A 14,750-nucleotide genomic window follows, 5' to 3' on the forward strand; every position below is an offset into this window, starting at 1 on the left:
TACAATCGTTTGTATTTCTGTGGTATCAGTTGTGATTTCTCCTTTTTTTGTTTCTGATTTTCTCTATTTGGATCTTCTCTCTTTTTTTCTTGATGAACCTGACTAGAGGCTTGTCGATTTTGTTTATTTTTTCAAAGAACCAGCTCCTAGTTTTGTTGATCTTTTGAAATGTTTGTTTGGTCTCTATGTCAGTTAATTCTGCTGTGATCTTGATGATTTTCTTCCTTCTTTTTGCCCTAGGCTTTGTTTGTTGTTGTTGTTTTAGTTTTTGTAGCTCTAGGATGAGGTTTTTTATTTGAGGTTCTTCTATTTTTTTCAGATATGCCTGTATTGCTAAGAACTTCCCTCTTAAGACTGATTTTGCTGTGTCCCACTGGTTTTGGGCTGTTGTGTGTTCATTATCAGTAGTTTCTAGAAATCTCTTGATTTCTTCTTTGATGTCATTGTTAACCCATTCATTATTTAATAGCATGTTATTATTCACCATGAGTTTGGATGTCTTATATTTTTCTCTGAGGTTGATTTTTATTTTCAAGACATTGTGGTCTGAAATGATGCTTGATATCATTTCAATTTTTTTTTTCAAATTTATTGAGTCTTGTTTTGTGTCCTATCATGTGGTCTATCTTTGAAAATGTCCCATGTGCATTTGAAAAGAATGTATGTTTTGCTTCTTTGGGGTGGAAAGTTCTATATATACCAGTTAAGTCCATGTGGTTTAGTGTGTTGTTCAATGCCTGTATATCCTGGGTGTTTCTTTGCTCGGATGATCTGTCTATTGCTGATAATGTAGTGTTGAAGTCCCCTACTATGAGTGTGTTGTTAATTTTCTTCTTGTGGTCTTCTAGTATTTGCTTTATGTATTTGGGTGCTTCTTCGTTGAGTGCATATATGTTTATCAGTGTTATATCTTCCTAATGGATTGTTCCTTTAAGTATTATGAAATGTCCTTCTTTGTCTTTTTTTATTGTCTTCGTCTTGGGTTCTTTTGTGGAGATGCTGCTAAAAATGTAAACACACAGCCCAGTCAGGAAACCCACACCCTCAAACATAGCTTCCACCCTCTATTTCGCTATCGTCAGCCAATGAGTCAGTATTCATATAAATGTAGAGAGATTAGAGCTTTTATACTATAGGAAGAAGGGATCAGAGTTGTTTTTAAGGAGGAAACATATGATTTTTGAGAAAGGGTATGGATAGCTTAACAATAGTAACAGGTAGTGTTGATTCTATGCAAGACAGTAGGTAATATTTACATTGTATGTTAATAATAATACAAGATAAAGGGGGAAGAATGCAGGATGTAATAAGAAAGTGGGATTGTATAGTATTAGATTCATATAGTAGTTATATTCTATTTATTCAGTGTGAAAGGGAGGCTACACTAGACAGACAAGCAAATAAACAAAAATTAAAGAGGAAGGATGAGAAGGAGAGATGATATGAAACAAATTAAAGATATAGTTTTTTAAGAAAAAATTTAAAAAAGGAAAGTAAAAATTAAAGGCAATATTAAATTTAAAATAAAAAATGAGAAATTATAGAAATTTAAATAAAATACAAATGAAAACACTGAAATAGAAATAAAAATTAAAAAAATATATAATAGGAAACTTTTTACTCAGTTCAGTCTGCCTAACTCCTCGGAGCCCCAAATATCTGGACTCCCAGATAAATTACACTGTAATCTCACCCCGTGTAATCTCTATTTCACTGCCCCAATTCATGCCATGTGCCCAGAAGTGATCAGATTCTGCTGTGGATGATGGTCTTGTGATTGTAGGCCCAGAGGCCAGGCCGGAGGATAACAAGTAGGTACCAACGTGAGATGGCATGTCGTAGGAGTCAGAGAGACACATTGACTCTATATGCCAGGAAAAATCAGGAACAACACCAAGGGTCTGGCCTCTCTGACAGTTTGTGTAGTAATGAGGGTTCTACAAAACAAAACAAAACAAAACAAAAACAATAAACAGACTGCTAGTTAATTTCATGTGAACTTGGATGGACCAAAGTGTTCCCAGCTAGCTGGTGAAGCATCTTCTGAGTGGTTCTGAGAGCATGTTTCAGAATGAGATGAACATTTGGGCAAATAATCTGAGTAAAGAAGGTGGCCCCGCACAGTGTGCATGGTTCCCACTAAACCCTTCCATCTACTGGAAGCTAGAATACAACAAAAAGTGGGGTGAGGGATAACTGTCTCTTCATCCTGAGTGTCTTTGAACTGAGACCCCTGTCTCCTTCTGCCCTCAGACTGAGACTTACACGATCAGCGCTTCTATGTCTGAAGACAGCAGAAAGCAGGTCATGGGACTTCCCACCCTTATAATCATGTGAGCCAATTCCTTACAATAAATCTCACATGAATATATAGCTTCTGTGCTGTCTGGAGAATGCTAAAAATACAAGAACCAAAGGAGATGGTAGATAGAGAGATATGCAGAAAAAAAAAACATAGGTAGATAATACAGAGATAGATAGATAGATAGATAGATAGATGATATAGAACAGATGGATTGACAGAGGATGAGTGGATTTTTGAATGGACAAATTGATGGATAGATGGATAGGTGGATTGATATAAGTAGATCGACGATGAATGATGATAAGTAGATAGAGAAAATAAACGCAGAATAGCTAGATAAAAAGACAGATGGACACAGGTGCAAAAGATAGATTAAAAGATAAATAATGAGAGACAAATAAGATAGATGGATGGATATATATATATATATATATATATATATATATATATATATATGAGGAGAGATTTATTTTGAGCTACTGTCTCACGTGATTGTGTAAACTGGGAAGTCCGAATTCTGCTGGGCAGGCCAGCAGGCTGGAGAACCAGAAAACAGCTGTAGTTGCAGCTCAAGTCCTAAAGCCTTCTGGAGACAGAATTTCCACCTCCTCGGGAACCTCAGGCTGTTTGCTCTAAAGCTCATCGACTGACTGGATGTCCACATTATGGAGGACAATCTGCTTTACTCAAATTCACCATGCGAATGTTAATCTCATCCAACAAAATACCTTCACGTCAGCATCTAGAATGCTGTGTGACCGCAAATGTGGCTGACCAAGGTGACATGTAACATTCACCATCACTGTTTGGTAGCAATTCTCCTGGCTGACACTTGGTCCTGGAGCCTTGCTCAGGGCTGACTCTGACACTCTCTTGCCCAACTCCTAGTGTCTGGCCCACTCCCTGAGTCTCTTCTGTGTCTTCCAGTTCATATTTATCAGGGCAGCAGAGACAGACCCAGGAACAGTACATCTTGCATTGGGAAGTGACTTAACAACATTACACTTCAATCTCAACTCTCCAGAAAATCTCTGCCCCAAATTTGCAGCAGCCTGAGAATTTTCACCTTCGCAACCTCAAGACATACTCTTGCATCCTCTCGTCTTGCATCAGAGCTTAATGAATATTCACTTGAGGGATAAGCTGGCTGCAATGAAGCGTTGTGGATGAGGAGAAGAGCATCCCTTCTACCTCCATCAATGAACAGAGGAAACATATTACAACTCCCAGCAGCAGGGGAGCTGTACACTCAAAGCATTTTTAAACATTTTTGTATTATAGTGGATGTAGTTTAGTGTGAAAGCTGCCTTAAAAAAAAAAACAAACAGTAATGATGGATGTAGTTCTTGTCTTATGTTTTTAAAGCATAAGTTTTTCTCCATGAAAACAATTCAAGTGAGGTTTCCATGATGTAAAATAAACTCAACTGAGATAAAAACCCTTTTATGACCATGGCCTCATAATATCTATATACATAAAAAGTACTCGGTTTGACACTGCACCTGCTTGCTCATCAGCCCCGGAGGTTCCTGGAGTCTTCGCTGGATCCCCATGTGTGCCACCACATAATGTCGACCTTAAAACTAAAGCAGTCAGTCATTGTTCCAGGAAATAATGGGTTTATTCAGACACGGGAAGGAATTGCAACTTAGGACAAGCAAGCTGTAGCAAATGTCACAGGCAAGTTCCACAAGGAAAGGAGGGGGACGTTATTTTACGGGCAGAGAGGAGCAAGTTGGGAGGGGCCGCTTTGTAGGAGCGTGGTTTGGAGAGAAGCGTCAGTTCAGGGTTTCTCACTGGCTGAGTTGCTGGCAAGTTGGCTTCTCCTGGCAGGCACCTGTACATCCTGTCTTGGGGCCTGTGATTGACAGCTTTTCCTGTCATTGATCTCAGGTGGTGCTACGTGAGAAGACCGTCCTGCCCAAACCTGCCAGCTCCACTGTAGTGAGGTTTTCCTCTGTGCAACTTCACAGTAATAATTCCGGTTAGTTGGCTTATTTCCAATCCACAGAAATCAATTTGTATCTCTCTGCTCAGAGCGAGGCAGGGGCCAGAAACCCTCTTCCCGTCTTGTCCCTCGAAAGCCAGTAGAGCTAAAGTGACCCTGCTGTCCGGACCCCGGTCCTTAGATTTGATGCCTTTTTCTAATGTAAAATACTTGTAGGTTTTCTCAGGGTTTTTGGTACGTTTGTTTTTGTTTCAGTTTGTTATTCCCCTGTGTTCCTGTTTCTGAAGGCTTTTCAGACCTGCATTACCTCCCCATGGTTTTTCCAGTATGCTTATCACTGCACGTGTGGTGTGTGAATCTTTGACCCCTCTGGAACTTATTCTGTGTCTACAAACTGAGTAATCAGGAATCGCTGACTTACCGTTTCCCGCGTCCTCACATGGTAGTGCAGGTCTTGCTGAAGCTGGGTTTCACAAGTAAGAGCGCAGAAGGGCCTAGACGAAAGTGGCAGACCCCGACTACAGTCCGGTGGGACCAGGACGCTTTGTCATCAGGCGGCAGGAAGGCCAGGTCCACCCTAAAGGCCTGCGGGGCGCGGGGCTCCCAGCTCCTGCGGGGCAGGCCCTCAGCCACCGCTGAACAAGCAGCCACGTCACAGTCCTTGCTGAGGGCTGCGTGACAGACACTCACCGCAGCCAATCCCCGCAGCGCGGGGCGGGTCTTCCTTCTGGGGGTTCGAGCCCGGGACTGACGGGCAGGCTCCACCCCCTGTCCCGCACTTTGAGCTTCTTCTGATCGCTCATTGGCCGGCAGGCCCCGGGGATCGGAGCACTGATTGGCGGCTTGCGCCCACCTGGCTGTCCCGGCAAGGAACCTCGAGTTCTGTGCCATCACAATGCTCAAGAGAGCCAGAAGCGCAGGAGCCGAGAGAGGAAGAGGACGCTCCGCCAAGGTGGGCAGCGCGGCAGGGGAGCCGGGAGAATAACAGCAAACCCGGGGACCTTGCCGTGTGAAAACCCTTAGTCCGCGACCTTCGAAGTCCAGCCTAAGAGCCTAGGTACCCTCATCCTGAGAGGCTCCCAATCCCTTCTGCCTCCAGGGGCCCCCACAGCCACTAAACCGGAGGACCCCAAATCTCCTGGGCCAGATACACAATAAACCCCCCAACACTTAGGCCCCCAAACACCCTGGAAGCCTCAACACCCCTCAGCCCGGGGCACCCTTCCTATAGTTCGCCCCAAAAGACTAAATTTCCCCAAACTCAGTGGCCCTAAATGCCGTTGTCCTGGAAATGCAATGTCGGGGAACCTGAGGCCTGTAAATGAGAGACCCCAAATCTCTTCAGCATCAGAGGTCCCAGATCCTCTCTCCCCTAGCCCTGTGTACATGTCCTCCTCGGCATGGAGGGCCCCTGAGCTTGTCCCGAGGGACCCCGAGTCGCAGAGCTTCAGGAATTTCTGCCTCTGAGAGACTGTGCCTGCATCACTCGCGGATTCCCCCAGAACCCCATTTCCTGTCGCCGCCGCAGGAGAACTCAACCACTGGGGCCGCTTCTGGTGGCTCTGGGAAGCCCGCGCTTCGGCTGAGGTTGCCACAGGTTGGTAAAAACGGAGTGGGGGGGGGGCGAAGGGCAGGCACAGTAGGCACCCCTGCGGGCGGTCTACATGACCGCGAATCCTGCATCCCACTCATTCTTTTGTCCCCCTGGGTCCCCAAGTCTTCCCTGTCCAGATGCCCTGACACACGGGAGAATGGGGTTCATCCCTCTCAGCGCATTGCCATTCCACAGGCGCCTTGAGGCTGGGAAATCATGACCCTCAATGATGTGCCACAGAAGTGCCCGGAGGGAAAAGCCGGGAGAAAGCGGCAGAGGCCAAAGGTCATTGGTGGCTTCTGCGAAAACGTGGGCACTGCGCTGGTACTCTGCGGTTGTCTGGCCCCTGGGTTGACCCTCCCTGTGCAGGTGCCTAGAGAGAACCTGATGCAGGAGAGACCCCATGCCAAAAAAAAAAAAAAAAAAAAAGAGCCTTCTCTGGGCCTGGGAGAAGGCACATAGAGGTCGCAGGGACCAGGGACACTACCAACAGGGACAAGGCTGGTGACATAGCTAGGTACCAGGGAACTCTCTCAACACTTAACCCCTGTGGTGGCCCTCTCTGCCCATGTGCAGGATGTGTGGGGTGGGGTGGGGTCACAGGGACAATAACAGGAGCAGGCATCGCAAGGCTGGTGTCATGCCAGCTGGGACAAGACACAGCAGGATCTCAAGGGCAAAGGGCACTACCAGGAGGGACAGTGCTGGTGATGGAGCTGCCCCACAGCTTTACAAGTGCCAGCTCCATAGGGTGTCACTCTCTTTGCATGTGCAGAATGCTGGGGGAAAGGACTGGACCCTGCCTCTCAAGGCAGTGTCAGGGAAGTGGGAGAAGTCCCAGAGCGTGCTCAGAGCCAGGAATGCTCTGGGGATGGGCAGGTCTGTGGAATCACTTGTTCCGCCTGCCTACCTCTGCACTGTGAGTTCTTTGAGAGTCTGGTCCATACCTGATTCTTCTCAGAAGGCTCAGGGCCCCTGAGAGCACTCCCAAAACATTTGCTGAATGGATGATTTCACAGTTACAAATTAAACTAGAACGGGTCAATGGGCACTGAAAAATTATCACAGAAAAATTATCGTGAGATGTCAAGTATGGAGAGAGCTGAGGGGAAAATCGATAGCAGGAGCATCATCTCACATTCAGACTGCATTACATAACTCACAAAACACTTTGGTTAACATCATTATATGCTGTGTTCACCAGAACATTAAGCATTGGCATCAGGAAACTGAAGAGAACCAGCTAGTGGTAAAACCTTGTTCAAAGAGGATCGATGGGATCCAGTTAAAATAAGTACAGCTATTCTTTCCAAGATATACTAACTTGCACACCTTGGCATCACTCTACTTATTGTCTAGATATGTTTCTGTCAACTGTTTCCTTTTCCTCTTCCCGCTACCCCTCACTCTCACCATTCTAGGGGAAGCTGAAAGAAAAGAGCCTCAAGGCATGGATTCTAGTCTGAATTCAATATCCATATAGGCGCCTTCTTCTCTCTCTAATATTTGTACTCCTCAGGGATTCCCAAAGGTTGCCGAAGTATTGTTTAAAGTCGTACATGTGGATATATATCATAGGCTCTAAAGAAACAAATAAGTGCACGTGATCTTTTACTATGTGACTCTTACATTGAAGGCAATGTCCAGGGCATCCTTGCGTAATGAAGGTAGTTTGAAGGAATTGTCCAGCACAGCAAGTTTGCTGACCGAAAGTGGCTCAGGGCAGGCCAAGAAACCAGTCTCCCCTCCCAGAGAAGAAAACACCTCTGAAGAGCACTTCTGGGAAAAAATGGGTAAGAGAAAATAATCTGGACACTACAGGCTCTCTAAGTCCTCTAGGATGGATGATTAATATGGCCTAGACGTGAGGGACACACTCTGTATAGACCCGGATTAATGCCAGATGAAGCTGGAACTGAAGGTAGCACCAGAGTTTTGAGCAAACCTTAGAAATTCTCTGAGCTCCTGAATGCTAATGTGCAAAGGGAACATAAGGATCCATGGCTCATGTACTGTGTGAAAGCATCAAATTAAATTTAGAACAATTGACACATGCAGTTTTCATCGGTGATAACAGCACCCATACTTCCTTGACGCTGTATGCGCAGGCCTTTGCTTGCTGCCTAACACGTAATTGCCCTCAGTAAGTGTTTTATGAATGAGTAAAGGTTGGGTAGTTAAGCCAGACAATGGGAGGATCTAGAAATTAGAATTGAGTCAGCCATCTGTAGGCAGTGTGGAGTCTTAATCTCTCCGAGCCAATGGTTAACAGAGGAAAATACCAGAGAATGTAGAAGGACAGAGGGCATTGCGTGTTTCCTGACAAAACAAGACTAACACTTCCAGATACCACCAACCTCACTCACGTGCTCTTCATCTTAGGATTCAGGAGAAACGAGCATTATGCGAAGGTATATAACTTACGAGAAAGAAAGGGCCAGACGTACCGAGAGGGCAGCAGATTCCCCAACGATGACTACCTCTGTAAGTGATCCTCACAAAAGCATGTTATGTCTTTTTTTTTAATGTGTTGCAAATTTTTCCATTACCATTTGTCCCCCTTGAAGTCCCCTCCCCCACAATCACCTCATGGTTCCCCATGTCTCACCAAATGCCCCCACAATAGCTGTCATCGAGCTCTCTACCCATGAGTCTGTCTCTATTGTGCTTGTTAGTTCAGTTTGTACATTTGTTCATTAGATTCCACGTATGAGTAAAATCACACAGTATTTGTCTTTCTCTGACTGGCTTGTTTCATTTAGCATAATGTTCTCCAGGTCCACCCATGCCATTGCAAGGGTAAATTATTCTTCTCTTTTGTAGCCGAGCAGTATACCATTGTGTACATGTCCCGTGGTTGTTTTATCCACTCATCTACTGACGGACCCTTGGGCTGCTTCCATATCTCAGCAATTGTAAACAATGCTGCAATGAATGTAGGGGCGCTTACGTTCTTTCAAATTAGTGTTTTGGGTTTCTTTGGATATATTCCCAGAAGCGGGTTCACGGGGTAAAAAGGCAGTTCCATTTCTAGTGTTTCCCACTGTGGCAGCAGCAGTCTGCATTTCCACCAGTGCCACACAGGGTTCCGCTTCCTCCACATCCTCATCAGCACCTGTTTGTTCATTTATTGATGATAGCCATTTTGACAGGTGTGAGGTGATAGCTTGTTGTGCTTTCAACTTGCATGTTTCTTTTAATATGTCCACCGGCCATCTGGATGTCCTCCTTGGAGAAGTGTGTATTCAGGTCTTTTGCCAATTTTTAAATTGGATTGTTTGTTTTTTCTTTGGTGTTCTTATAAGTTTTTAGTGACTTTTGGATATTAACCCCTTATGAGCTGCATCAGCAAATGTGCTCTGCCATTTCATGGGTTGCCTTTTCATTTTGCTGATGGTTTCCTTTGCTGTGAAAAAGCTTTTTAGTTTGCTGCAGTCCCATTGGTTTATTGTCTCTTTTGTTCCTTTTGCCTGAGGAGATATACCACATACAATGCATGGTGTGTCTCGATGCAATAGTTTCACCTAGTCATTTGGTCCCTAAAGCATTCCCTTCCTCCAGGGACCTGGAATTCAGGAAGGGGGCGCAATGACGTGAGTGCCAGGGTTCTGTCTGAAGCTCCTCATGTCCAGGAAGATGCAACGCACTTTTCCTAAACCTTGTTCCTCTCACTTCCAGATTGTGAGAAGTGTCGAGACTACTGCCTAAAAAGCTGTAAAGACCATGGGCCCCCTGAGTTTGTAAAAGACCGTGCAGTGGACAAGGGGCATCCCAACCGTGCAGCCCTCTCTCTGCCCTCTGGATTGAGAATTGGGGCATCGGGAATTCCTAAGGCTGGCCTTGGAGTGTGGAACAAGTCTTCCGATCTTCCAGTGGGTCTGTGTTTTGGCCCTTACGAGGGCCAGATCACAGAAAGTGAAAAGGCAGCCAGCACTGGATATGCCTGGGAGGTGAGAAGTGTTTACCTCCTACCCTGTCCTCTGGCTTCCCACATACTTTCTGTGGCGTGAAGGCACCTCATCTCCTACAGAGAGGCATGGGTGGGGATAAACGGTATGGTTAGCTCTGTGTACTGCGTGGGCTTTGCATGAACCTGGAGCTCCTGTTTAAGAATCAGAGGGTAAGTGAGAGCAAAGTGGTACAGACACAAGGCAGTGGCTCCTCCCTTGTGGAGCCTGTGGTCTGATTGGACAGATAGGCGTGGGTGTGTAAAAGATGAGTGAGAAAAAATATCCTGTGGTCGCATTTGGAAGTTGAATCCCCAAGCGAGATGAAAGAGCGTTGGTTGATGTCGGTGGGGTAAAATAATTCTTCTGTTACCTTCCCACCAAAAATTAGAAATAAAAATGAAAGTCCTTGAACTTCTTTTCCAAAATGCAGATCTTAATCAGCAGAAAACACTATGTGTATGTGGACGGCGAGGATACTTCCTACTCCAACTGGATGAGGTAAGGTCAATAGGTTTCTGGGTGCCAGAGAGGGCGCTTATCCCCCACAAGCCCAGATATCTTTCCCTGTCATCCTGCCTCCCTCAATGCTGCCCTCAGCCCTCTGTTCCTCCTTGTTCTCTGCACAGTGTTCTTTCATATCAGGAGAGAGTTAGAGAAATGAAGATAAAAAAATAACACATATTCACAAAATCCGAATCCCTATGCTAGGCAAAATTGGGTGCCTGGAATAAACCTGGAGGACCCTCGATTCAACAGGGACACTGAGTTACACTTCACCTAAAGAACATTAATTAAGCACTTTCTATGTTCCAGCTTAGGTGAATGAGTTCATTACTTGAACAGATCGTACAGCCCATGTCCTTATGGGAGACTTACTGCAGGCAGGCCTGAAACAATTGCATTTAGACATATATAACTATAGCTTTCCTACTCTTAGAGAAGTGCACAGTGCCAGGATAGCCTAAACTGGTGCATCAGTTCTAACAAGAAGTGCTTTCTGAGGCCTTCAGAGGAATGGTCATGGGCCCCTTCTCTGAGGTACTCTCTTTTTTCAGGGGAAAGACAAGGTGAACCAACTATTATTGCTCTGTGTTATTTTTCTGAGACAAAGAGACTTCCAGGTTTCTATGGGAACCTAGGGGCACAAGTGACTCTTTACCCTAAGAAAAGCATGGGGAGATTGGGGAAAGGCTGCTCAAGAGAAGATAGACTTGGACTTTGTATTGAATAATGTGAGCTAATCTAGAAGCAGCGTCTAGATCAAGCACCAGGATCTGTGGGGTGAAATATAACTCAACATTTAGAGAAGCTAGAGGGCACTGGGTTCTATGACCAGTTGGGGTGGATTTTAAGTCTGGAACTGGGCGTTGGAAAAATGGTATTAGGGAAGATGAGCACAGTAAGCAGGACTTGAAGATAGGCATTCACACGGCATAGTGACAGAGGCTCAGACACTGAACAGAGGGTTCCCCGGGAGCATTGGAGGGAGTGGGTGATACCAGGGCCTGAGAGCCTTGGGCATCAGTGAGGAGCTGGTAGGTAGCGGACACTGATCACTGTGGTTTCCTTTCCCTTGATCTGCCTGAATGCCAGGTATGTGAATTGTGCCCGTTGGAATGAAGAACAGAATTTGGTGGCCTTTCAATATCACAGGCAGATTTTCTACCGAACCTGCAAGGTTGTCAAGATGGGCTGTGAGCTCCTGACCTGGTATGGGAACAAGTATGGCCGGGAGCTGGGAATCAAATGTGGAGTCAGGCAGAGGAGGAAGCTCCCGGCCAGAAGATGTGGGAACGGGCATTATTCAAAAGGGAGAAAAAGAAAGGGCTCTCATTAGAAATCTTCCTCGCCCAACTCTTAAGTGGAATGAAATCAATATTAAAGTCAGTGAAGTTTCAAATCAGATCCTTTGGAAGTCAAGGAGTCACTTCACATGCCTTTAAATCTTAGCAACAATGTTTATATGTTTAATTTTGCTCTAAAATTTTAAAATACTTTCTATTGTGTTTGAAATGGGCTAACACTGAGTGAAATTGAGAATGGATACTTGGAGTGAGGCTTGAGGGAGGACATCTTTTTATTTTATGATTTTGGAAGACGGAGAGCAGCAATGCTTACTGCGGGCATGTGGTTTTCTCTTTAACATATATTAGAATATAGATACATGCATATGGGAGATATCCCTGCCATTACATCCATACGGCTTTTCAAATGGCCTCTGGTGCTACTTGAAAGTCGCTAGTCTGGTTAAAGTATAGACAATACCCTGGATGTGGGCTTTCTGGATATCTGAAGAAGGTGTAATGCATAGAAATGAAAGGCAAATAGCCTGTGAAGGAACAGAGCTTGCATTGTCACCATGGTAAGAATGTTTTCTGGAGCAGGTCTTATCAGGAGACAAAGCATACAGCTCAGGCAGCCTTGTCAACGTCTGCCCTGACCAAAACCTTCTGCTTCAGCAAAACCAAAACCAGAGGTCTGCCCACGTTCCTCCTGATCTGTGGCCTTCTCCAGTCAGAAATTGTTCAGCCAGCATGTGAGATGGTGCCACCCCTCTCAGATTCTCTTGGAAACCCTTGCAAGACAACACCTCTAATCAGACAGATGCTGCTCAGAGGATCAGAATCAGCAGAAGCAACATTCCTGCATGTGTAGCTGGAATGGCAAGGCTGTGAAGGTCAGGAGGTCATAGAAAGGTTCATTCTTTGCTTAAAAGGATCAGGCAGATGAGGATCTCAGGGGCCTTGTTGAAACCCCCCAGTGGGCAGATGGGGAGCTCTAGTGAGGATGAGAGAGTGATGGAGGAACAGCTGAGCACAGTCCAGAAAGTGACCCAGACGACTCAGAGAAATTATTTGTGGGAGTAGGGAAGTCCAGAATTGTAACAATCAAGTATGGACGGGGTGGTCTGGATTTGATGGTGGGTCATAGCTTATCAGATACCAGGGAACACACACTTGCAGGAAGAGTGGATGAGGATTTTCACAGAAATCACATCTCATCATACATAAGCAGACACGCTGAAGGAGAAACCCTACGTTTGCCCAGTGTTGACAATGCTTTACCAAATCACATGTCAACAGACACCAGAGCATACAAGGGGGAAGTCCTGTGTTTGCGGAGATCATGGGCAAGGCTTTACAGGAAGTCATATCTCATCAACAGCAGAGCACACTCTCAGGGGAGCAGCCCTATGTTTGCAGAAAGTGTGACCAAGGCTTTACATGGAAGTCACATCTCAACAGACACCACAGGACACACTCAGGGAAGAAGCCCTGTGTTTGCGGGGAGGGTGATTCATTAGCATTCAATCACATCTCAACAGCCCTCGCACACTTCATACCCCATCTCGGAAGGGAAATGAGATGAAGTATACTGGCCTCTTACTCTCCCCAAGAGTGTCATTAGCACAGAAGTAACTTATTAAACAAATCCTCTACTTTCACGATGAAAGATGAGATAGAGAAAAAGTTCTTTAACCACTACAGATTTGCCAACATCAAGTACTTGCATCATATTCAGCCTCCTGTTCTAAGATTTGTTTGCCGCAGAAATTGGAAGCCCACATACCTCATTCCCCTCATCACTGAAAGAACAGAGTTTCAGGACAGCCACAGAGAACCCATACTCTCAGCCAGAGGAACTCAACTCCTGGAAAGGCCTGAGTACGGAGTCTATCTAGTTAGGTTACTGCCCAGGGTAAGGGAATTGAGACAGACTGGCCAGGGAAGGAAATTCTCTGGAGTCCTGGGAAGAGGGGCCTTTTCTCATTATCAGGTGTCCCCCTCCACAGACACACATTCCTTGGCTCTTCTCGGCTCCACAGTGGGAGAAAAGAGTGGTTTTCCACTTGGAGGATAGTGTGTGTCCTGCACTCCCTCAAATAACTGGGATTCAGGACCAACTGTGCCCATGTACAGCACCCTCCCACACCCACAGTTATCTCCATAGCCAGGAACTGGTTGGGTTTTCCAGGGACTGAGTTTTTGCCAACTCTGAGCATTCTCAGCAAACCCGAAGCACAAGCATATGTCTGCCCAGCAGCCCCGCTAAAGACACCACCTTGTTTGCATTTGCCCTGCCTGCTCCCATTGGCATATTTGCTTGCAATGTCATGATTATAACTTCATTTACCCTTTTAAGTGGGTGTAAAGAACCTCTGCAGAGCAGCAGGTCCTGCATATTTATAGCTGGGGTTGCTGCAGAAGTGAAAGTCAATGAGATTTCATATTCAAATTTCCCAAATCCAGCCACTGTAAATACAACTGGCCACCGTCCCAGGTAGCCAGAAGTGGCAGCTATGTCTTTGGCATCTGCTCCTGGTAGCCGGGTGTGAGTGTGCACTCTGCCTTCTTACTTGTTCCAAATAAGAGAACCCATGTTCCTGGAGTGGGGCTGCTGCAGGTTGCTCTCTGTGGCCAGAGAGACAAACTCCCGGTGCTCTAGAATGTCTTGCAAAATTACTTCCTGGGTAGAGTAATGGCGCTACGTGAGGTAGTCACTTTTCATTTTAACCCCAAATTTACAGCTACTGTCAAGGGTAACACAAATGTATTGAAATCCTGGACAAAGATATCGAAACAAGAGAGGGGCCACGGAAGATCTTTGGGTGACGTTACCCTGCAAATTATCTGTGAAATGATATTTAGCCCACAGCAATAATAGGGTTGTCACTTAGTAAACACAAGGTGTTTGCATTTAAATATCTCTGGCTGTCACATTCATGATCTCAGTTTGTCCTTATCAAGACCCTGCAAAGTAAGAAGGGAGGAATCCCCACCATTTTACAGAGAGGGACACTGAGGTCATCATGCTGACATCAGATTTGAACTGTCCAGATTGCTGACATCAGGATCTTGTCACTGCATTGTCACTAAAGAGACAGTAGACAGAGTTACTGAGCTGAGTAGAGAAAGAGCCACTGTGAAGTGCAGATAAAGTAGTGGAGTCCTA

The 14,750-nt window shown here is 45.4% G+C and overlaps 1 pseudogene; it reads left to right on the plus strand.

The window, feature by feature from the left end:
- Positions 1–7,498: 7,498 nt before the first annotated feature.
- On the plus strand, positions 7,499–14,243 carry LOC149990287 (histone-lysine N-methyltransferase PRDM9-like; annotated as a pseudogene).
- The last annotated feature ends 507 nt before the right edge of the window (positions 14,244–14,750 follow it).

This window comes from Furipterus horrens, unplaced genomic scaffold (assembly GCF_987537825.1).
Source record: "Furipterus horrens unplaced genomic scaffold, mFurHor1.1.pri manual_scaffold_19, whole genome shotgun sequence".
NCBI classification, from domain to species: domain Eukaryota; kingdom Metazoa; phylum Chordata; class Mammalia; order Chiroptera; family Furipteridae; genus Furipterus; species Furipterus horrens.